Source organism: Vulpes vulpes, chromosome 12, assembly GCF_048418805.1.
Source record: "Vulpes vulpes isolate BD-2025 chromosome 12, VulVul3, whole genome shotgun sequence".
Lineage (NCBI taxonomy): Eukaryota > Metazoa > Chordata > Mammalia > Carnivora > Canidae > Vulpes > Vulpes vulpes.
The window spans coordinates 150,063,504-150,089,620 of NC_132791.1; the positions used below are offsets into that span (position 1 = coordinate 150,063,504).

The window sequence follows — 26,117 nt, forward strand, 5'->3', positions numbered from 1 at the left end:
CTGTATTTGTCTTATAGTCAACAAAAAAGATCCCTGGGATGTATGGTTTTTCCAATGTCTTTGGTCATGGTGGAGAGCCTATGTTCAAGTAAAAGTTTAAGGGAGGTACAGAGACCAGTGTATACAACACAAGCCAGCAGTTCTACCTGCCAATCATGCCCCCACGTTCACATATCCTCACCTCTACTCCCTACCCTGCTGGGCTTCATGAGGCAGCATTTAAGTCCCTGTAGCCTTCCCACAGCCAAGACTCTGACCTCTGGTTCCCAGTGACTTCAATATCACTGCCATCTTTTCAGATTTACAATCTTAAGATAAGCAAAGAAAAAACACTGGCTAGACCATTTTTGGTTAGAACCTACGAATGTGTTTTCTAAACTCTGTCCTGTTTTATGTTTTGGTTACTAGAAGAGAAAAATGAACAATAAGTGGGGACGGGGGAGAGAAACAATTGAAAGAAAAAAAGAAAAAAGGAAGCAGTAACAAAAGAAGTGGTATCTTATGAACTGGGGTCAGGAATAGCATTTCTTCCAATGGGATAGGAAATTTTATTTGCAACACACATGGGAAATGTTACAAGTAAAAAATTAGCTCTTTCGGTGGTGAAGGGTAAAATAACTCCTTGCAGAGCATCTCTGAATTTCCAGGTTAGTCCTGGGGAATGGACAGAACAATATCTGTACCCCTTTTACGTGGGAACAATGTTTTTCTTTCTTTTCCTTTGATTCTGGCTATTCATCTCCACAAATAGCACATAATTTCATAAGACTTTCTCATTTAGTAACTTGGGGACGATTCTTTCTTGTTAACATTTCGTTCAAATGATTTCAACAATATCACTGAGTTGGTTTCCATTTCCCACTTTTATTTTCTACTTAACAACAAACCTAATGATTTAATGATTTCCTTTTCCCCTCTAAATGGAAATCCTGTAGAAAGGGGAAAATGTCTGGCGTCAACAAAGCTGTAAGTCTTTACCATACAAAACTGCTTCATGCCTACACCACAGCTGCCACATATTCTCCCAACTGGCCTGAAACTCAGAGAGTGTTGTTTTAATATTGCCATTGTAGTATTGTATGGACATGCTTAGACTTTCTGGGGGAAGAATTTAAACAAATATGGTTGGAAGGGATTTCATTTGAAAAACAGGCAAAAAGAAAATCCCAAATTAGCAGAGAGTAACATCTCTCTGTTAGATAGGGAAATGCATTCTTCCAAAGGACACAAACACTGACGCCACAATGAGTAGAGGCAGGCTCTCAGGAACCTTCCTGAGAAAAGCTGGTATTACCCAGTAATTGGGAGCAAAACAAAACAAAGTAAAAAAGATTTCCACGTAAAGAAAATCCTATACATGGCTTTTCATCATCCCATCAAACCTCATTTTTGTGGCACTCTCAAGGCACAAACTCTCGATTTCCGTAAGGAGAGAAAGTATAGAACAAGACTCCCAGAGAAGAAATTCATGCAGAACATCAAATGTTACTCAACATTTTCAAGTAACCATGATATGTCAAACAGGCCACATGATGCAAGTACATTTAAATATAAGTTTCTATTTCTGTTGAAAAATAAAAAAGATCAGAAGTCTGAATCTGGAAAAGCAAAATCTCTTGCAGGTTTAGAAAGCATATACAAAACCTGGCAAAAGAAAACACTGTTCACTGCCACCATCTGCTTTCTGGCACACTGAGGAAACTTTTACTAACAGCAACATTTTCTTACATTAGAAAATCCACTAATTAGTTTTGTTGTAATAAGAAAAATAACCTTTGCATGGGAGGCGGATTGCCAGCTTCATGGTTTTTTTTTTCTTTCTTTCTTTCTTCCTTTTCTTTTCTTTTCTTTTTTTTTTTTTTTTTTTTTTTTTTTTTGTTGTTGTTGTTGTTGTTGTTGGCTGCAATTTCCAGTAGGGCCTGGCCTGTAACACTTCCACGTAAAGTTCACCTCTGAGTTCTCTTCTACTGGAGTACTTTATTATTCCCTGTTTGGTCTAAAGAAAGTGTTCACAAATGAGAGATCAAAAGTGAGAGCAACAGAGAGGAAAAGCTTTAAGGTATTTGGCTTAATATCCAAAAAAAAAAAAGAACATCAAGTTCAGAATCACGAAATCTGGGATCCAGAATCAATTGTTAAAAGCTTGGTAAACCTGGGTCCCATTGACCTTATCTATTAAAGGCTATTAAAGTCAATGAGATCTAGATTTTCCCTAAAATTTCTAAATTCTTTAAATCATGTTTCCCTAAAACTGTATGTCCCAAGAAACTACTGATTGCGAAAGAGTAAATGGAGCTTCAGATGTCACTGATAAGTCTGATATAATTTATGAAATGTCATACACAGATTAAAATACTACAAATCTAGCAACTGACAAAATGAAAGCTCAACTAAAATTCCTTAATGATACACTCTAATCAGTCAGCTTATCATTCTATAAATAAAACCAAATATATGTTGAGCACTTACTGTGTGCCAAACACTCCTGGGAACTCTGGAGACAGAACAGTGAATAGAAGTCTCCCAAAGTCCTGCACTCATCATATCCACAAAACACTAACCCTACAATCTACAGAGTTGGGACATTTATCCCCTGTAGAATTCAACCGCAATCACCACGCTGCTCAAAACAGGGTAGTGATAGTACCAACGTAGAGACAGACATGGTCCCTCATGCTCACTACATCGACAAACCTTCTCAAAGCTTTCTTAAGAAAATAAAATAAGGAATCCCTGGGTGGCGCAGAGGTTTAGCGCCTGCCTTTGGCCCAGGGCGCGATCCTGGAAACCCGGGATCGAATCCCACATCGGGCTCCCGATGCATGGAGCCTGCTTCTCCCTCTGCCTGTGTCTCTGCCTCTCTCTCTCTCTCTCTGTGACTATCATAAATAAATAAATAAATTAAAAAAAAAAAAGAAAATAAAATAAATGGGTACAGATATTTGCTGCAAAATTACATGGAAAATAGGCATCGTGCCTTTGGAACGAGCAAAGCAAAGAACACAGGAGCAAAGAAGAACACAGGGGCAATAAGGATCAAAGTGCAGACACAGTCTTCCCTTGAAAGATGTCTGTGGCTTAAATTGTTCAAACTGGACCTCTGCCCTGACTGAACAAATCCATTAATTCAAAACTCCACTTTTTCCATTTAAAAAAAATTGTACTTACTTATATATTTATGTATTGAGAGAAAGAGCGTGAATGGAGGGAGGGGCAGAGAAAGAGGGAAAGAGAAGCTCAAGCAGACTCTATCTCACTACCTCGAGATGGGGGACCTGAGCCAAAATTAAGAGTCAGTCACCTTTCTCTCTGAGCTACCCAGGTGCCCCACACTTTTTCCATTTCTTACACAATTTTTTTTCAGTAGGCACAACTGTGGCTAACAGGATGATCTGTTGCAAACTCAAAAGTTCTTCTGCCTAAGGAATGAGTGACAGACTATTGCAAATTCTAATTAACCCACGGGTATTGCACAAACAAGCCCACACTGCTATTCCCAACTCTATGGCCACAACACGTTGATAACTAGGACAATGCCCATCGGGTTTATTAACCCTCCGTTGCCATTAAAGTACATTAATTAAAACTGTAACACTTAACCCAAGGATTTCTATCAAATATCTGAAAAGATTTCAGATAATTTGCACAGTTCTGACTTTGCTTTTACCCTGTTTTCGCCAACACCCTATTTAGGCGCAGAAAGTAACTACATTCTTTCCCGATCCCTGTTAGTCACATTTAGACAGCGCAGATCCCTCTCCTGAATTTAGAAGGTAATTCAGTATAGAGGAGGCTGAAGACAGAATCCTCTCCCTTCCTCTTGGCAGAATTAATCACTCCCTTCCTCTGGTTCCCCACTGCCTGGTTACTAAGAACAGGGCTAGGCTCCTATTTCATTTCTTAATCCCCATCTGCCTTCCCAACAAGCTGTAAACCCTTGAGGGCACAAGGCTCCTACTTGCCTAAAGAAAGTTTGCACATAGTAAATGCTCAGTAAGTGACCTTGAACAGAGGACTACAGGGGAGGGGCCAGGCTGGGTAGGACTTCTAAGCAGGGACTATGCCAGAGATGGCTTATAGATTTTTCTATCTCCAGCAGAAACACACTCTATTTGGAAAACATGCTGAATTTTTTTCAATTAAGGCTACAATTCATGAAATGGTTACATATGAAAGAACTGCCTCATCCCTATCAGCAATGGCCAAATGTCTTTTCTCATGCTCACAATCATCCTACCAATGCAATATTTGAAACATAAATCAACAAAAAAATATGACTCTAAGAGGGAAGTAGATTACTCAAATCATGAGACAATTCTGACAATTCTTTGCAAATATTCTGGGACTGATCTTTCAAAACATTTCCTGTTATCTGTAGTAGGAGGAATCAAGTTAAGCTTAAAATGTTATTTACCTTTAATCCTTTTAGGTCAATCTTATAGAAAATTTCTATAGTATGTGATGATGGGCTTCTGCATCTCTAGTTTCATAATGACAGACAACTCCTTGATATATATCAGAAGGCAAAAACACTTTACTAAGTATGGGAAGGAGTGACATAGCTATGTTTGGACTAGTGTATTAGTAAAGTTGCTGTCAATGAGAATAGCAATAACGACATTGAAAGAATTTAGATCATTAAAAATAAGATTGAAAAATTCCTTTTTTTGGTTTTCATTGTAGCATGCATTTTAGGAGATGGCTACCAAAACTAGTTTAAAAAGTTGTGAGGCAAAAGACCAATTCCAATATGTAGCACATTTGCCACATCCTATTTCATTCAACAGAACAGCCTCTACCTTTGGCTTGATGTAAGCACAGTCTCAGATACTCTTACATTCTTTTTTCAAAAACCTAGCTTAAAGTTGAGCATGTTATTTCTAAAATTAGCCAAAAGTTCTGAAAACAGCCTATTTTAAAAATATACTTATATTCACCTTTTATTAGGTGCTCTATACTAACAAACTATATTTAGAATATCCATGAAGTGATGTGACTTTGTACAGATGATAAAATAACATACTGCACACTTGCAAGAGAGCTAAGGACATATAATAAAGGATGCTGAACTAAGAATAAAGATGAAGTATTTAAATAATACAATGAGAGGGAAGGAAAGTTTCACATAAGGAGCTAAGTAAAAAATGGAAAATTCATGACCTAGGACAATTTTCTACCTTTGCCTGCTTATATTGCTACAGAAATTGATGATTAGCTAGCTAACTGTAGGCAGCACAGACAGACAAATGTCTGTCGCATCCCTCTGACCTATTCTTCTCTTCTCTGTCTAGGTAATTGAAGTAAAATTCTGCTAAGTATATTAGGTTTTCCTCTAGCTGGATAAAGGAACAGACCTTGAAAGATATAAATAAACAGAAAATAATTATTTCCAAGTTTGCTAAAATTGGTGGACTAGAGACAACTGGTATTCCTTTAATAACAATACTTGAATGCAGCTCTAAAGTTGGACAGTTTTCATTTACTTACCAAATTTATAAGAATGGTGCATCTTGTTCTCTCAAGCCCTGCAATTCTCTTTCCACGCTAGCAAGAGCAAACACACACAGTCACAGACAAGCATACAAATGGTGACTGCTAACACTTTTCTTGACCAAAAAAATAAAGCACACAGGAAAACGGAATCCGTATTCTGAGAATTATTTTCTGCCTTAAATTTAATAACAATTGGGGACTAAAAGGTATGGCAGGTATATGTGGGGTGAGAAATACTTCCTTCTGGGCTTAAATTTTGGTCTTCCTGAGGGCAGGCTAGCAGTAGTTGTCACAAGTTCACGTGGGAAGACTGATTCTCAAATTCAAAATCAAAGGATCTGGATTACTGAAGCTAAGCAAGATAGTACTGTTGTTTCCATGTCTGTGATATGAAAACTCTATGACAGTAAGGAGCCTATGAACCCGGGACACCTGGGTTGCTCAGCCTGCCTTCGGCCCAGGGCATGATCCTGGATTCCTGGGACTGAGTCCCACATCAGGCTCCCTGCATGGAGCCTGTTTCTCCCTCTGCCTATGTCTCTGTCTCTCTCTCTCCCTGTGTCTCTCATGAGACACAGATAAATAAAATCTTTAAAAAAAAAAAAAAAAGCCTATGAACTCATGTCAGGTGCCAAGAAAAAGATTCACCTTTTCTCCTCTCTGGCAACTGCCAGTCAGACTTCAAGGTGACTAAAGACCAAACTAAAGGGAGTAACTGTACTCACTGTGAAATACAACATAACAGCAGTCTAGAAAGGTTCTGAACCTCCTACAGTTACATACCTTTAAGGTGACCACCCTCCACATTGGTTTACCCATCACAGTTAAGAACTGAAATACATAGAGCATGCCTCCTTGGTCTGTTTCCTTCCTTATTCGTGTGGTCTCCTCTTTCTAAGTTTGGACTTCTGTCCCATTCTAGAAGCTGAGGAGGATAGAATATGTAATGTGAAAGTATTTAAAGCAAATCATAGGATATCTGTACTTGATAATTTTCCATGGTTCAAAACCAAGAGAATCACCGCCTGTGAAGATCAGACATTTCTTAAAGGCTGGAACACTGAGCCTTCCTTTCATACAATTCAAAGCGAGGGGCATATTGCTGACGCAGCAATGCTGTGGTCTCAGAGAGACTGTGGGAAATGTCAAATTTATGGTTCTGGGGGTGATTGGTGGATGGTTTTGTGGTGTGTATGGTGTTTTGTTTTGTTTTGTGTGTGCTTTTTCTTTTCTCTTTTGAGCCTCTGACAGAAACAGAGCTCTCCAAACTTTCTGGCGACCTCCCAGGAAAGCAGAAGGAAGCTGTATCCTGAACTTCCCCTGGGATCTAATGAAATATACAGCCTCTGGGCTTCTTTCAATTTGGACTTTCAGATTGCTAAGCCAGTGAAAAGGGGATCCTAGCTGTCACAAACGTCACCTGCTCGGGGTCACCTGCTGCTCGGGAGTTCTCATGCCAGTTGTTGACATAATAAGCACCCCTTACACTTTAATTACAATTCACAGTGTGCAAACTATGCAATCTGCTTTAAGGCAGATTGTCTTTTAAATCAACACTAAAATTCTATTACTAATACGGCAATGAAATGTAGCAGGGGAAGGGTGTGTCCACATGACTAACTAGATGGGGATATTTGCCATTTGAAGATATGGGCAATATTTTCCAAAAGATAAAATGGTGGGACCGCTCTTAATCCTGGAAGATGGAACTTTACCCCTAACTCTTCGCTGAGACTTCCTAGGAGTGAACCACAAAAATGAAATACAGTAGGCTTCTTTGTAGCACTCTAACATCGTATAACTAGCACATGGGGGCTTAAATAACTAAGATTTTATTTTAAGATTTATTTATATGAGAGAGAGGGGTGCATTTGTGCATGCATAAGGAGAGAGGCAGAGGAAGAGGGAGAAGCAGACTCCTTGGTGAGCAAGGAGCCCAATATCTTGGGACTCCATCCCAGTACCCCGGGATCATGACCTGAGCTGAAGTCAGAGCCTTAACTGACTGGGCCACCCAGGTGACCCTTTTCTCTGTAATATCTTGCCTACCCAATAAAACTGACAAACTTAAAAACAATGACAACAACAACAACAACAAGGAATTTCTATTTTCCCCTCTAAACCTAGGGCAGTGCTAGAGATGTTGAACAAATGCTTTCAGAGTTGTGTTGACGCTCTATCATTTACTAGATCCTTGTATTTTGTTAACTATAGACCCATGTAAGCTATATTCTTGCAATCAAAACATGAAAGGTTATTTTAAAACAGAGTCCGTTTAAAATAATATGACAACGCAGGGAGCTGTTTAAAAAGTGCTAACACATAATTACAGTCTACTGTTTTTTCCAAAAACAACAGTGGAAATTAGTTACAATTATATTACAGAGAACTACTATAAACATAGGTGGGCTGGCCTTTGAATGAACTGTCCCAACCCTCTGGGAATTATGATCTCACTTGCAGTGCCACAAATGATATAAAATGAAGGACATGAAATAAATGCATGCAAAGTACACTAATGTTTATGCAATCTGATCCAAACACCTTAGTTGAGCTGCAGGTCAGACAAAACAGAAACCCACATTTACAAAAATAGTAAACAGATTTTAAAAATAATAATAATGAATACACTTAATTTAAATAACTACTTATATCTGAATTGCAAGTGCCATCAAGAAATGTCAAATTAGCCAAAAGTTATTCAGTGCTTTTTTTTGGTGCCAGGCAATAGAAGATACCAGGACAAAAATCAACAACAGCAACAATAAAAGACAAAGAGTTTATCCCATATAGACATGGTTATTCTAACATAGGAAGCAGATGTATCTTCCACTGCCCTTTCAAAACTTGTGGTTTCTTAGGGAAAACTTTCAGTCCTGTGGCCATTCATTCGGGTTTTGTTGTCATGAAGACAGGCATGAAGCAATTTTATTTTCTGGTCCACCTAACTGGACTCACCCCAGTTAAACCATTTGATATCCAATTGCATAAGAGTCCCAATCTGTAAGCACTTCCATTTTCTGCAGACAGGAGGGGCTGTGAGAAAATTTCACCACCATTAAGCGACCCATAGGCCTCCGGCCCTCAGGCTCCAATTTTGATTCCAGTAATTTGTGTCCTGTTCTCCAATCAGTAAGCTCCACCTTAAGTGCCAACTCCTTCCTGTACCTGTGTTTGGTCAAGTATGCTGTCTCATCTGGAACTGGAGACACCGATTTGGCTTTCCTTACCACCCTCCCAAGAACAAGATTCTGACACTGACGCCCAGGCTAGCATCTGGACCTCTAACTACCTGCTGACAGATTTCTCTGATGCTATAACTTCCTGCCTGGACTAGCATCATCTGCCCACGTATTCTATTTCTTGGGTCTGCCCAACTTTTGGGACATTCTACTTTCTGCCTATTAGACCTCCATGTTGTCCATTGCTTCACTAAGCTAGCAATCAATTTCTATAATCAGACCATCTAGAATCTCTTTAGGATGGGCTGAAATTTTTTACAGAACCCCAAAATTAGATGAACTTCAGAATATCATCTCACATAATAATTTCAAGTTTTGGTCCTTTATGAGTCTAATAGTCCAAGGTACAAACCCCCTCTGTCAATCCCCTCTACTTTTCCTTGGTAGGAAAGAAACAGAACATCTCTAAAACTCTGAAAAGAATATACACAAAAAAGTAGAAGCATTCATATCTAATACCACCATCAGGACTGGTAGTTGGTTAGTTTAAAAAACTAGATAAAGACAATTTTTTTTTGCGAGACATATACACCTTAGGCATTTTAACTTTGAATACACATATATACACATTCCTTGGAAGATCTTTTAATGCAGAGAAGCCTTAACTTTAATGTCTATTAATTGCAGCATCTTTCTTAATTAACCACATTCATAATGCATCATAAGATTTCTAGTTTTATTTTTTTAATTACAAAGACAACCTATAAATACTAAAACAATTTGAGTACAGAATCCTTTTATATTTTCATAATTTCCCTTTACAGTTGAGACATCACATCTACATATAATCTGACAGAAATTTTTTAACTCACCTTTACTGAGTCTTCCAAAGCCTTCAAAGACTAGGCACTGGCCTAGTCTCATAGAAATAAAACTCTCTTTTATTTTTGAAATTGCATGTCATCGGTTCATATAAACTTAATTGAATTATATAATAACAATACCAATATAGGAGTATAAACAGGTCTGGTGACAACACAGTGGACTTTTGTTAAGCACACAACCAGTAGAAACAAAGTGCTAGGATATACTAGTAGGTAAATACTGACCATGAGCAATCACCATCCTACAGGCAACAGTTAGTACATTACAAAGAAAATAAAAAGATTTAGTTAATCTTGTAAGTTGATTAATACAAAGCTTCTACTGCGAAGGTCCACCCAAAGAAAATAAAATTCAAATAGTCTTTGAGTGGATGTTATGAGCAGGCACTGATGCTGCATGCATGCTGCCTGATGGTGGGACACATTTTTGGAAAAGACATCTTTCCCAGCATTCTCATATAGCCCTAATTTCTAATAGCATAAGAACTAACTAGAAGGGCAGCCCTGGTGGCACAAAGGTTTAGCGCCGCCTGCAGCCCAGGATGTGATCCTGGAGACCCGGGATCGAGTCCCACATCAGGCTCCCTGAAGAGAACCTGCTTCTCCCTCTGCCTGTGTCTCTGCCTCTCTCTCTATGAATAAATAAATAAAATAAAATAAAAAGAAATAACTAGAAACATATCTCAGAGTTACTGTATTTAAAATGGTAACTGAATTGGTATCTCTACTCACTTGTAACAAAAAACAGTATTTAAACTGACCTAAATTTATTTTTAAAAAAATAATGATGACAAACTTAACCGGACAACTTAGCTCCTAATATAGAATTTCAAGTTGTAAACTATATTTATATTTTTGTTACTTTATACAAGTACCATAATATCATTACTTCTGTTTTTGATTTTAAACTGTGATAGGAGACGCCTGGGTGGTGGTTAAACATCTGCCTTTGGCTCAGGTCATGATCCTGGGGTCCTGGGATTGAGCTCCACATCGGGCTCCCTGCTCAGTGAGGAGCCTGCTTCTCTTCTCCCTCTCCCCACTGCTCATGCTCTCTCTCCTCGCTATCTCTTTCTCTCTCAAATAAATAAAATCTTAAAAAAAATAAAATCGTGATTGGTAAAACATTTTTTTAAAATTATAGACACTGTAATTGTCTAAATTGGATAACTTTAATTTGCATTTTACCATCATTTGGTTTGACAATTGAAAACAATCACAAAGATAATATTGTCCTGCTTCTTAAACTACTGTATTATTTTTAGGTTATATAACTATCACTTTTCATGTAATTGTACCCAGACCAATTTTTTAGCAACAAAAAGCCTAATCTCAACTTTCTGCTTATTAGCAAACTTAATATTATCAGTTTATTATCAGCTTTAAATAAATGTGTTACTTAATTGTGTTCATATATGATGATGACGACTATGATAGCAATAGCAAGTGTTTACTAACTGCTTAAAAATGTCCAGCACTGAGAGCTAAGTGACGTACATACATGTAACTTTCCCAGCAACTTTTGCAAAGTAAATATAGTTATTCTTATTTCAGGTTGAGGAAACTGAGACAACAGTAAGAGAAAAATCAGGATCTCAAAAGTAGATGGACTCCAAGCTCAGGCTTCTCACTTTTACAAGGTTTTTTTTGTGTGTGTATGCGTGCGTGCGTGTGTGTGTGTGTGTGTGTGTGTTTAAAGTAAACCAGAGATCATAAACTTTCCTTTTCAGTGAAATTTTTATTTGCACAGATGTGTGTGTGCATGTTGGCCTGTACACACACACACACGCACACACACACACACACACACACACACACTTTAGTAAATCAATTTCATATGCAAAAGAAAAGTGAGCCAGGGCTAAGTTATTAAAAGAAGCCTTTGAAGCAAGGAGCGATGATGTGTGAAAGACATACCACAAAAGTTTATTTAAACAAAGAACAAGCACAGAGGGATGGAACAAAAGTGAAAATAAGGGAAATGAAAGCTCTCCATCTTTTCCGTCTTTTTTCTGTTGTATATGGATTTCTCATACATGGGAAAGCCAGGAAAAGACATCTGGAATTTATGGAAGTAAAAGAAGTTCAACCAACTTACAGTTGAGAAGAACCAAATCAACACATTCTCAATGATTTTTTTTCTATGTTAAACACAATTACATTACCCTCTAGTAAAATCCATAATTTCAAACATAATTCCTTACTTGCAAGAAAAAAAATTGCAAGGCCAGATTTTATAAAATATTTTTATAGTATCTCTTTCAATGGCATGTTATGAAAGCAAACTTTTTGACTTGGCTTAAGAAAAGAGAGAGAGTGCCTTTTCACTAAACACACTCATAACGCTCTACATTTCAATATCTCAATGTACGTTTCAATAGCTCACTGAATTGTTTTCTTAAAATTTCAAATCTTGTCTGTTATGTATATGTGACATCATAAAAGTTTAATTAAAATCTTGAAAAGAAACACATTATACGGTATAGCTGATTTAATTTCTAAACCTGTTTCATGTATATAACTATATACAGATGATGGAACTTAATAATTGAACTATTAAACCTATATTATCAGAGGTACTTTTAAAAGTAAGGTAATAAATTCTAAGTTAACCCCCAATGCAAACATTCCCAAGTATTAGGCTACGGCAGCAATCTTAACTTAAAGGTGAAAAATTCGGCTAATCATACAGAAATTATGTTTATGACACACACCATCCAGATCATGTGAAGCTGACAAGATACTTGTAGAAATGAACATTCCCTTTTTGGTGAAATAAAAAGTGACAAGTGACTTTTAAGTTGCTCTTGGGAGTAGAAATAGAAAAAGTGGCTAAAAAGTTGCAAAGGAGAAAGATGAAGTTGGTCCTCTAAAGTTAAAAATAATTTCTGTTTGCTTGCATTTAAGTAAACAATATAATAAAAGTCTTATAAGAGACTCTATGCTTACAGAAGACACTCTTGCCTTTACATATAAATGGAAGCACATCCCTAGCACTTATATTATTGCAAATATTGAAAATGGCCTCCAAAAGCTTTTAGCAATGTACTCTTTGTCTTGTTTCCAAAGAAGCAATCCAATTAAAATGCTCATTTTCAGCATAAAGGGCTAGGACAAGGACCCATACACCATACCCAACATCTTACAAACTCTATGGAAAATAGATTGAAAACTTCCATCTGCTTTCTGTGTGCTTGTACTAACCACACATAATTTACAAATATTTTCCTAGAAGAGGAATTACATGTTTTTTTTTTTCTCTCTCTTCTAGTAAGTATCCATCCATGATGATTCTAACCTATCTTATGCTTGCTTCCTTGAATTCACAATTTCATAAGCATATGTCATGTACTCAAACATGTCCATAGGAACATGGGAATGAATATTTTTCTTTTTCGATACATTTCCTCCACATCCTCCAGTCACACTTCCCATATTAGGCATACAGGAGGCACTTAATAAATGTGCTGACTGAATTCATTTCTTACGGTGGGGTTATTTCATTGTTTGTCCTAACAACAGCATTTGGTTTCCTTCTGAAAAGTGTTTATTCATTAATTTATTATGTTCTTATGTTCTTTTCTCCTCACTTGATTTTTTTTAAGATTTTATTTATTTATTCATAGAGACACACAGAGAAAGAGAGAGAGAGAGGCAGAGACACAGGCAGAGGGAGAAGCAGGCTCCATTCAGGAAGCCTAACGCGGGACTCGATCCCAGGTCTCTGGGATTATGCCCTGGACTGAAGGTGGCACTAAACTGCTGAGCCATCTGGGCTGCCTACCTTACCTGATTTCATAAAGTTAATTTTTGTGGCCATTTTTTTCAGTCAAAAAATAGTTATTGAGCATTTCATATAAGTTGTATTTTTAAATGGGTGGCACTATAAACAATATTACTGAAATTATTAAATAAAAATGTATTTTATATCTTTCAGTATGTCTGTCATAAAAGACAGATGCCTTCCTTTCAAGGTATTTGAATGGATCACCGAATGATTGCCTACTTCTTTCTCATAGTTCAGATAAATAATTAAAAGGAGATATACACAGATTGGTTGCATACTTAAGAGTCAGAATCAATTAAAACAAAATCGTATGAATGCTTTTCCAATAATATATCACTTCAGGGACTATGAGATGCTACCTTTACATTTGTGAAATCACTACGGTGAGATGAGAGCCCTAATGTTATTTCTCCATGAGCACTGAGAGTAGGTATGCACACAGAGACATGACAATGGGGGGGGGGGGGGTTAATTGGTAATTTTTTAGTTACTAATATCTTTATAATTAAGTGTTTTGAAAGTGCCTCATAATACCCCAGAAATGGTCATTGAATATTTATTGAGCACACCCAGAGCCAAGTGTCCTGTTAAGTTGGTATTTAAGTTAGGATGGCACTGTGGGTATTTTCTGTAAAGAAGAACTTTGTGACGGGTTTAAGATAAACATTCAAATCTTCTTCATTAATTGTCTGAGTTTTCTGCTGCAATTGATTTATTTTTTTAAATGTTCTATTTAAATTCAATTTGCCAACATAGAGTATAATACCCAGGGTTCATCCCATCACGTGCCCTCCTTAGTGCCCATCACCCAGTTACCTCCATCCCCCCACCCACCTCCCCTTCTGCAACTCTTTGTTTCCCAGAGTTAAGAGTCATGGTTTGTCTTCCTCTCTGATTTTTCCCCACTCAGTTTTCTGATGCAATTTAACAAGAGGTGACAGCTCTGCTTGAACCAAAAGTACACAGAGCATGAGTATGATGGTACTTTTTTTTTTTTTTTTTTATGATGGTACTTTTATAGAGAAACAAAAAGATCACAAGGAAGAGGTACTCATTTTCAATTTAGTTCTGTGGGTAAACTCCAGTTTGGAGATTCCAGGCAACCTGAAAATCTCCCTCTCAAGACTGTTTTAATATCAGGGAGCTGTCTTGTGTGGCATCAAAAAGTCTGCATGAAGTTTCCTAAAATCCGTCTCACCCAAGCTTTCACAGTCAAAAGCACTATCTCGCACTGCAGCGCACACAGATCCTAATTGTACCCACACGGTTACACATTTTATTTAATTTGTAATTCAACCACAGCCTGGCTAACATTATGGTTCATCATGCATTGGTCTGTCTCTCCAGAAGGAGTGAGAGAGTTGGCTGAGGTCAGGCCTTCACTTTTCCAGTACCTGGTTCAGTGGCTGATACAAAAGAGTTCAGTAAATGCTGGCTGAAAAAGATTTCTCAGAACTTCCTCCAATCGAGGTTTGCTTATCACCCTACATACATGTAAGAAATATCTGGAATGCCTAAGAGGAAATCTAGGCCTTTATGGGTTCAGATATCATGACGAAAGATCACATTCTCACCAACAACCCAAAAGTTCATCAAAACCAGAAAACACTTAATAAAGGAGATCCCGAGGATACTAATCTCTCATTTAATAAATGTAGGAAAGTTCTCAGGGTCATGTTGGCAGTAGATTGTTTCTGGCCCTATGATAAATACCCCTTTCCCAAGCTAAACTCATTGCCCAGCTGTGAAATAATGATGGCTGCCAGGAATCCAGTGGTGGCAGCAAACTCAACCCAAAGGTCCAATATTTGTAGGCACAGAACAGACACTGTAGTGAGACAGCAGTGGTGACCAAATGTCAGTCATGGCCTGGGGGCATCCTTCCACCTCCCCTCACCCATGTTGCTGCCTTCTTCCCCCACCCATTAAGGGTGGCATCAAGAGCAATTATAGCATACCCTCAATGGACTGTGCCAGGCTGGCAGCTGTAACACCTGTCACAAGGTCTGCATGACATTAACAAAGACCCAGAAAGTAGCTTTAATGAGCTGACCTGACACCAGACAGAGCCTCACGTGGTATATAGTGTATGCAGTGACTGCTTCAAAGATACTGTTCACTGTGGAACAGAGGACAATTTCAGCAGCCATTTACTTTCTTTAGCACCTAGTACGGAGTTAAATACATGCATTTGAGAAGCCCAGTTCTTGACAGTGCCACCTCTTCTCTGGAAATGGAACATGAAAATCTGTGAAGGACACGTTTCACTGTGTGCCAGCTGCATATTCTGCCCATCTGAAACTATTTATCAGTGCCATTTAGGTGATGGTTTTTCGCAGTTAGGTGATGAACTCAACATGTGACAAAATACTCTTTTTGTGGGTGAATCCTTTGGGAATTGTAAGCTCTTAAAGATAGACCGCATTTCTCTCTCATCTAGCTTTCTCCAGTGAGCAAAGGGCTGCAAGTAATCAAGTGGATGGACGAGCAAATGAATGTATGAAAATTACTGAATCCTTATACAATTTATCGGGAGACAAACAGTCAAAAAAGCAAAATGGTTGTTGGATAGAAAGAGAGTCCTCAGGGGCACCTGGTTGGCTCAGCCGGTTTTGAGGGTACAATTCTTGATTTTGGCTCAGGTTATGATCTCAGAGTTGTGGGATCAACCCTGCATTAGGCTCCTTGCTCACTGGGGAGTCTGTTTTAGATTCTCTCTCTCCCTATGCCTCTCACCCAGCTTGCGCTCACACTCTCTCTCAAAATAAATAAAATCTTAGAGAGATAGAGAGACAGAGAGAGAGAGAGTTATCATTTTGGTTAACTATCAACATTTAAAGGCAAATGGAATGGTTTTAGGATTCCTGAACACTCAAGGACACATCGGACTACAAAAACAGTCATGTGAGGGGTTCCTGGATAGCTCAGCTGGTTGAGCATTTGACTTTTGATCTCAGCTCAGGTCAGGATCTCAGGGTAGTGAGACTGAGCCCCACATCCAGCTGCATACTCAGCAAGGAGTCTGCTTGAGATTCTCTCTCTCCCTCTCCCTCTGTCCTTCCCCTCCACCTCACAAAATGGTCATATGAAATGCTTAGTCAAGCCAGTAAAATTATTGATATACCCAGGTTCTAAGGTTACTAATGAAGAACTGCAGAAGGACCTGTGAGCTAATTCATGGAATGAGCCCAGCACACAATGTCTAAGACAAAGTAAGCTTGGCATGTGATAACTATGATTATATTTCTGATTATGATGATTAATAAGTGAAGGCTAGTGATTTATAATGTGTCCTCCATGGATAAGTCACCTCATCTTCAAAAGGGATATAATGAACCATGACACAAAGATAGATAGCTTTCATAAACAACAGCAACAGTAGTTCCAGATCTTTTTTAAGAGTTGAAAGCAATCTAAGAAGTCATGTTAGTCCAATCTCCTCATTTTTCATAAGAGGAAACCACTCTATTATCCGCCCCCCACCCAATTCATGTATCTGTATCTGAAGTCATGCAACTAGGTGGAAGCCAAATGACTTAACTGATCAGTGATTCTGTTTCTCTTTTTGTATAAATGGACAAATAATACCTAGTGCCTATCAACTCATACTATCATAACAAATGATGTATTGAGTCTTATTTTAAGCATTCGGCACAAAGGTTTAGTATGAATTCAAAATAACATTACTCTTTCAAAATAATATTGATGAAGATCTCTACAAGTAATACTATTGCTAACACAACCATTATTACTACTGTATTTATGTCTTGCTGATTTTATAAAAGATCCTGGGAATATTAATACTCATAAGGAGGTTCCAGTTCCTTTTCTGAAACTGCATTATTGTCAGAGCTTCACAATAATATAGCTACATCTAAATACTTAGTGGCTTATGATTCATACCTTCCAAAATAAAATAGCTTACTTCCAAATTTAAATTTTGTCTCCAAATTTCAGACACATAAAGCAGCCACTAGAAAATAGTGGGTTTTAATTAGAGGCATCAGGTTTAGTGATTCTCATTCTTTGGGGTTCACACAGGGTTTACAGGACTTCATTTTGTTTATGGGGTTCAGACAAGGCTCAAAGTGAACTTCACCTGGAACTTCTCACATGGTTTGAGCATTAACCAGGGATTGAGTGGTTTATAGATCATCCAAAAGAATTTCTATCTTGGAGTCTTGCCGTGAACTCCAAGTATTAAAATTCCAAATGAGTTTACATCACAAAGTGACTGCACATTTTTAGTATCTGTTGCTGTTTTTCTTATTTTTGCTCTTTTATTTTTATTTTATTTACTTATCCATGAGAGACACAGAGAGAGAGGCAGAGGGAAAAGCAGGCTCCCTGTGGGGAGCCTGATGCAGGACTCAATCCCAGGACCTCAGGGTCATCCCCTGAACCACAGGCAGATGCTCAACCACTGAGCCACCCAGGCATCCCTATTTTTGCTCTTTTAAGATGAAAACTGTAAGGCAGATACATGGAGAGAAGCATCTGATAATTTGAAATTTAAGGAAAAAAATAAAAATGTAATATCTTAAAATTTATACAATATTTTACAGCTTACAAAGGACTTCTACATATATTAATTTGCCTGAATGCTAACCATTGAGCTTTGTATGATGTGATTAGATCAATTTTATCCAGTCTTATTTCAGACTCTTCACCTATGTAATTATACATTCTCTAACTCAAATATTTATAAGGAATAATAATCAATTATTAATAGCATTTATTTTGTAAACAAAGTATTAAATTAAGTCAGTTTATAGCATTTTTTCCCTTGAGAAACACAAGCTTGGACCATTATACATGGAAAAAATTTTGGTACCCCACAGTTAGGACTTTGAACTTTGAAAAATACACTTTACATTTATGGAAATGTTTTCAGGGGATGTTATAATGAAGTTGTACTGTGTACACCATGGTTAAAGATCTAACACAATGAATGGGTACTTAAGAAAACAAAAGCTACACCCCTCAATTTAATTCTACACACACAGTTTACAAGATTTTTAGGATGGTGTCATAACTTTAGTCAAGAAAAAGCCATCTGAATTTATGGAGCAAAAATCATCAAAGGACTAAGTCCTCCTCACAGGAATGTAGGAGATTCCATTTTTGCTTGCATTTTGAAGATTCCAATTTATCACAGGCATATATATATAATGTATATTTAAGTTGGAAGAACGTAGCCAGAGGACTTTTCATCCAACTTAGTTTCATCTATTGAAAGTATTTAATGACAAAAATGTTTGAATTTCTACTCGATCTTAAATAAAAGACTAGCAATGCGTATCTGAGTCCATTTACCAGTGACAATGTACATGGAGATAGGTAGAAATAACATCTTTTGAGACTATTTCCTGAAAACCATTAGGTGTATCCAGGAAACAGTTTATGTGAGGCACGTACTAGGGAATTTAAAAAGAGGGGACTGGTACTCTTTTGTTTGAGGAAAAATTCAAGATTTGGGCCTAGAGCCAGAATTCATGAATTATCTAAGGTTTTTAAACAATCAATTATGAAAAGCACTACAACACTGTCACATTATCTGAATGCTACTTAAAAGTAAGTAATAACTACTCTTCTGAGAATTTCTGATCCAAACCCAGGTGACTACAGTATATACTAGATTATCCAAGTCCATCATTTTATCTATAATTCATAACGGTATAATTAAACTCACATTGACTCAAGGTGCACCACAGCTAACCCCCTAGCCCTTCAGCCTGACTGCACGCTGGCGTGTGGTGAAGGGTAGCCAGCTTCTCTCACCTATCCTGGCAGACCCAGGCCTCTGGCTGTGAAGAAAACCACAATGTGGGGAGGAAAGCCTACAAAAGAATGAAAACAGAAAGTGTCTAAGGCCTTGGCAGAAGGACACTAAATAAAATAGAGAGTGGTGACTCATTCTGGCAGCGAATCCACCTCAACCCCTTCAAAGCCTTTGGCAAGAGTCCTCAGAGGAGACCCCAGCCTTTTGCCAAGCCACAAAACACCACAATTATTATCACAGCAGCCATCAACAAAACAGATTTTGTAAACTGACTTGTTGGCACATAGATTAAAGAAGCTATAAAAAGGAATAACAGCTGTTTGGGTTGCCCTATGCAGAAAGCTACTATATAGAAAGTAAAATTTATATCTCTATACATACTCAGGGAGACACGAGCACACACATACACCCCATGTACTAATTATACACGTATCCTACGTACAAAAGGGTACAGTGCCAAACACACTGCCACATAAATCTGAAACACAAACAGCTCTTTTGAATTAAAAACACTCCCTTTGGAAGGACGAATAGATAAATTTCCTAAAGAAAAGATTTTATAATTCACCAATTTAAAATACTGGCTATGTCTAACAATGGCAAGATAAGTAAAAGTTTTCTTAAAATACTGAAAACATACTCTGCCTTTCATGTAACCAAGGATGCTGATGAATTCTTTGAGAATTTGCAAAAATATTCCTCACTCTATCTCCCTAGACATTGCCTGGCTGGCATTTCATACTATAAAGTTTAGAATTACCTCATGTTTCAGGCAATTTGAAACAATTCCACTTATTTACACATTCATAGATATAATCCATTATGAACAAGGTAAAAGATTTTTAAATGATTTAATTTTTACCTTTGCTACAATAATAGTAATTCATCTAAATAAACTGCCAGTGAATAACATGTAATAGAATAGGAAAAAATGACAGGTAATAATCAGTATGTTCCTAACTTGAAGATCAAAAAGATGCTTTGATTTACTATAAAGCAGCACTGTCTCTTGATTTTTACTTTAAAAGAAATGTTCAAGGGGCACCTGGGTGGCTCAGTGGTTGAATGTCTGCCTTTGGCTCAGACCATGATCCCAGGGTCCTGGGATTGAGTCCCACAACAGGCTTCCCAACGGAAGCCTGTTTCTCCCTCTGCCTGTGTCTCTGCCTATCTATGTGTCTCATGAATAAATAAATAAAATTTTTTAAAAAATTAAAAATAAATAAATATTCAGGTTCCTTGTCACCAATTCATAGTAAGATATATAAGAATTAGCAAGAAAGACTCTTAAACTACCCTACATTTATAATCTCATACATTACGAATGTACTCTATAAATATGTACTGAAGGATCTGCCATGCAACTTTCATATCACTCATTTGCCCAGCTAACCTCTAAATACCTATGTAGCTCTATGCTGAAGTTTCCAGAGCTAAAGCATCTTAATGGCATTGATCTTTTACATTGAAGGATGCATAGTTCAGATTTCAACACTGTCAATAACATTTGTTTTCATCTATTGAATGATCACGTCTTGGTTGATAATTGTCCACCATGAGGGAAAGGACTAGAAATGAACTTACAAGAGTCTTAGCTACAAACATTGTTGACTAAACATCCAGAGAAAATTGGTAAAAAAAAAAAAAAGAAAGAAAGAAAGAAAGAAAGAAAGAAAGAAAGAAAGAAAGAAAGAAAGAGGGGGCGGATTGAAAAGTGATATTTCTTAGCTACCTCTTACAACAGAGTATACGCCAAGTATACATCTCATCGCCTGAGGGCTCCATGACTGAAAACAACCTAGAACTGTAGATTTCTAAAAGCTCAAACTATATACGCCATTGACTGTAATAGTATCACTAGCTGATTCCACTTATTAAATGACATAAAACCACCACCTTTCCCGACAACCAGCTTTTTTAAATGGCTACTTAAGAATTAAATACATTCCCCATTAAAAAAATATCTTTAGGAATTCAGGTTTCGATCAGATTGGAAAACCTAGTCCCCAGCTGATATGAAACAGAAGACCTATTCCAGGCACTCACTGAGTCAACCGCCTGCCTGGAGAAGTTAACTCACCAGTATATTTTTTAGAGTGTCACACGGAGAGAAATTTTAACAAGTTGCAGAAATATATTCACTTTTAGATCGTTCTTCAAATTACCACAAACTCTACAGTTCTTCAACTGAGTTTGGTATTAGTTATTTATATCTAATCATCAAAATACACAGTAAAAACTGCACGGGGTTTCATTAACATCCCTTTCTCCGGGCTTTGTTTTTTACATGCAAACCATTTTCCTTTATTATCATTTCCCCAGCTTCTCTATCTACCTTGGAACCCAAGCACATTATGCAGCCAGCACAATGAACTAACATGCCAGCAGAAGTAGTATGCTCCACCTATCCAAGAATTTTAAAAGCATCCAAGTACACAACACACTGTCTCCTGTGTAGCCTGGAGATCCCTATTGAGCTCATGCCAAGTGTCTGAAAAATTGGACCCTGCATCCGGTATTTACACTAAGCTAAAATTCTAATCAGCACTAACAGCAGTATGTTTTAATTCACCCTTATGATTTTATTTCAATCTGCTAAGTAGCACAACTGCCAGAAAGCAATTGCTATAAACTTAAGTAAACAAATGCAAAACTAAAATAAATCTTAAACCTGTTGTATATAAAGTTTGTGCCACTTTAGGCAAGCAGTACAAAAAGGCACAGCCTGAAGTCTTGGTGAACGCTCTCCGATCTCATTTAGAAAGCTCTTTGAAAGTAGTGCCTTGTCTAGTCTTCCCCCAGACCTCTTTCTAAATAAGTATTTGGTGCATATTAGATCAGGTGGAGAAAATGGCCATGCTATTTGACAGTGGTGTTTTCACCTCACGTATTCCCCTGAATAGTCCTCTGCCAAGCATGTGAAACAAGTAGTACACGGTGACTACTTGAATCTCTGGATGACACTATAACCACTCGTGCCAAGGAGTTGGTGCCAAGTCTTGCATCTTCGGGATTTTCTCCCCTTCCTTTTTGGGTGGTATCTGGGGAGGGGGGGAGCGGGTGGCAGTAGGGAAATGTGACCAACAAACCCTAAAAAGTTGGTCACCATTTTGAACCTGTTCAGTGTGTTCAGACCTTGGCAGCCATCTTACAGCTTGGCAACCATTTTGAGAATTTGCTTGGCAAGCTCTCAGAATTCGCTGACACTGTTTAAATAGAATGCTAGTTAAAAATAGTCCACGTTAAACAATACAATGTGATATCAGGTAGAATAACCCTCAATAAACCTCGCCAACAAAACAATTTATAACATCTTCAACGAGGTGAATGACAGTCACATTTTCTTAAATACCTCGTGCTAAAGCAGTTTAAAAGCTGACTCTTTAACCCTTTAGCAGACAAGTTCTTAAAAATCAATACTGGAGGGGCACCAGCCAGTAGGGAAGTGGAAAGTATAACAGATGAAAGAAGTGGCCGAAAACATAGTCACAATCTATATCAAAACATTCACAAGTCCATTCAAATCCAAGATATAAAATAGAAGGGAGAAGGATGTCATTCCGCTCCATGGAGTTTAATTCCAGAAAATGATCCCACAACTTCAGACTATGTCCCCTTTCCTTTAATGTTTTATGAGTTCATGGAAACTATCCTGAGGAGTTGTGTAGTACAAAACTCTTCCTTTGGTAAGGGAATTACCTTAAAAAATAAGTAACCCTAAGAACTTGTGTAAAAGAAAACAAAGAGGAAAATCTTGTACATAATGTCAGTTTTCCAAAGTTAGAAGTTATAAATGTTTTTGGATAATGCTGTTATATTCAACCTCGCCTCAGTTTCAATGGTTGTAACTTGGTGCAAAATAAGCTCTGTCCCTGAAAACATTTTTTGATGGTAACAAGTCTGAAATACAAATGATAATTTTGTGTTGGTATACTTTGGCATCATCACCAGATTTATATAGTTTTATAGAAGGTTGAATTGATGATACTATGATGATAAAATGATACTAGATGATAATTTTACCACCATATGGAAAAGAAAAATGATGATCTAATAATCTGAAATATCTTTTCCATACTGAAATAAATAGCATTTTAATATACAACTTAGTATCTTCCCTTTAGTGTCATAGATTTTTAATCATATTAATATGAGGGGTGGTTTATGGTAAAAAAAAAGAAGTCATATTCTTTGTGGTTTTATGAAAAAAATCTAAGTGAACTCATCTTTCTCTGAATCCATAATTATAGTTAAATCATAAATATGAACATAAAGCCTAAATTATTTTGAATATTGTGATAATAAAATGACAAAAATTGGAAGTCATTAAATGATATGCCTCGCCAAATATTTGTCATTTAAATTTTAATGCCTCTTGGGACAAAAGGGACACCCAGCTTGTATTTTATTTCCAACTATGATATGATTCATAATAGCACCTAAAAAACGCTAAATCCATGCACTATTTCCATGCACTATTTCCACTGTTGCAGTGCTTTTTGAACTTGAAGACTGAAATTCTAAATTTCTACTGAAATTTAATTCAGGAAATATTTTACTTCACATTATATCACACAAATGAAACAATTCATTAATCTATGATCAAAACTAGAACATTACATGTGAAAATATTATGCTGAAATGGATCAGTCTTTAGTCCTGATACTATTAGATGTCTCTTTATTGAATGACAGTATCTGCAGTAGATGACGTAAATGGTGCTAGCATACTTTAGAATGCATTGATAAATTGCTCTATTGATTCCGTTCTGCTTCACTTACCATAATTATAGCACAGTAATGGAAGACATGAATGATATATTTTTACTAGAGAGGAAAGCCCAGCGTTTGCCTGTTTCTTTACGAGATTATACCAAATCCTTTCAATTAATACAGCATGATGGATTTCTAACACTGTCTGAGAATAAGCGGCCTTATTCTAGAGTTCTTGCTTAAATATTATTGTTCAAATATTTGACATTTCAAATAAATGAATTTAGTACTTTAAAGACCATTTGCATTTCTGTAGTGCTGTTTCAACACAGTCTTGCACGAACATTTTCATTCCATTTAGAAATTGATCTTTCAAAACTCGAAGACATTTTACAAACGCGACTTTATTATCTTGTACTTACTCACTGAATAGACTAGAGGTTACCTACCTTTAAGCTTTTTAAGAACAATTTTGTTAAGTTACTGTGGTGAAGAAGAAACAGTTGAGAGAGAAAATAGGTAAGCAATTTAAAATATTATTTTTAGAAGAGAAAACTTAATGATTTGCTAATACAGAGAGCAAGACGTTTAACAGAAAGGACTCCAATGAAAATGGAAACTCTGTAGTAGACATCACTTATAATGATTATTCATCATCCAGAATTATTCTATATCCATAAAAGCTACCATATTGTTTCAAAGAAACCAAAATCTGCATTAAAACCACACAAGCATTATAGTTGACACTGTGCCATTTTCTTCCTTATATCACCATTCCAGAACATTGCTAAGAAAAGACACCAGGTTTTCCCAAACGGATACATTTAAATTTAAAAGTGTCATCCCAAGTCACGCAAAGAGAATCTGAGAAACTCTGAACAGGACACAATAGGGCCTTAACAATTTCAAGAAAGGTTTGAATTACTTTGTATTTTAAAATATTCGTTAATGAAAAGGCTTCATTTTATTAGCTTCTGCTGTTAAGAAGAAAAAAATACATAAATATGGTAAATTTGTAAAGGAATAATCAATTCATGAAAAAAAAATTTCCCCCAACAACTAAATGGTGTAAAAATTGATCTGTACTTCCCCTTTCACATTACAAAAGCTGTCACAGGGAATAAAATGTAACCCAGGAGGGCTGTGGCAGCTATCAAACCTTCCCTGATACATTATAATGTCTGAAGCCCAGACACCAAAGGTTTACATCAGAAAAACTCCATCATGTAGTGAACAACTCAAAACCAACTATCGACCACACTATTGATTTTTAGTGGGGAAACCAGGAGGAGAAGAGCACCAGAAAAGATAGAATTTCCCTTTTCTTTTCTCCTCTCCAACTTACGGGGCTGCCGACTGTAGGTCTTCCCAGGCATGAGCCTTCTGAGTTTTGCAATACAGCTAGCCAGGATGTCTGCCTGCGATAATTCAAGCTAAAGGCATACAATCTACAGTAGAAGCCGATTCTTCATTGACGTGCAACATAACCTAACTCAGACCCAAGAGCATTTCTTGACAAAAGGGTACAGGGGAAGAAAGGGAACTACCAGAAAAATAAGACATATGATTATCTTTTCAGGTGGTATTTGAAGGTCTCTGACTTCAAGAGTTCACAAATTACCTGACCCGACTACTGATAGGAAGCTAAGCCAATCATATTTGAGACAATTTGCCCGTATATGACAGACAGGTGTGACAGATCGACTTATTTGACACACCCACTCCCAAATTCCCAACCAATTACACAGAAAAGTCCAAGTTAATAATTTAAAATAGCTAATCTTTCCCTTTCACATAAATTAACAAATGGGTTATTCGAGAAGCTGAAAGGTAACAAAGAAAAATGCTTGCTTTAGCTCCTTGGGGTCTTAATCACATAATTTTGAATTGGTTGAGGACCATTTACTTGGATCATTATAATCATATCCTACAAGTATTCTGCCATTTAATTTGTGAAATGCATGACCACAGATCATGTACATGGGAAGAATTATTAGGTGCATTCATTTTACTATTAAATTTAGAGATGGCTTTGAGCCATTTGCAAATAATAACAATAATAATAATGATTAATCACAATGCACTTCCCTTCTTACTCACAGAACTGTCTCAAGGGATTTTCCAGCTGTTTGCTAATTAAGTCTCATAACCCCCATCCCCCTCACCCCCCACCCCTGTGCTAGTAGATGAGCATTGAGCATTGTCAGGCCAGTTTTACACCTGGGAAAGCTGAGGCAAAGCAAAGTGATGATGGTAAACCAAAATCATACGGTATAC

General features: G+C 37.1%; 1 protein-coding gene and 1 long non-coding RNA gene across 13 annotated transcripts in view; both read right to left on the reverse strand.

The window, feature by feature from the left end:
* The window catches only part of NFIA (nuclear factor I A), a 576,588-nt gene that overhangs the window by 194,890 nt on the left and 355,581 nt on the right, over positions 1–26,117 (reverse strand). The gene's annotated exons all lie outside the window — the stretch shown is intronic.
* Positions 1,834–19,061, reverse strand: LOC140594752 (uncharacterized). The gene is made up of 3 exons (XR_011995980.1): positions 19,039–19,061; positions 5,488–5,544; positions 1,834–1,996 (listed from the first exon to the last, which is right to left on the reverse strand). It is a non-coding gene; the product is annotated as an uncharacterized lncRNA (long non-coding RNA).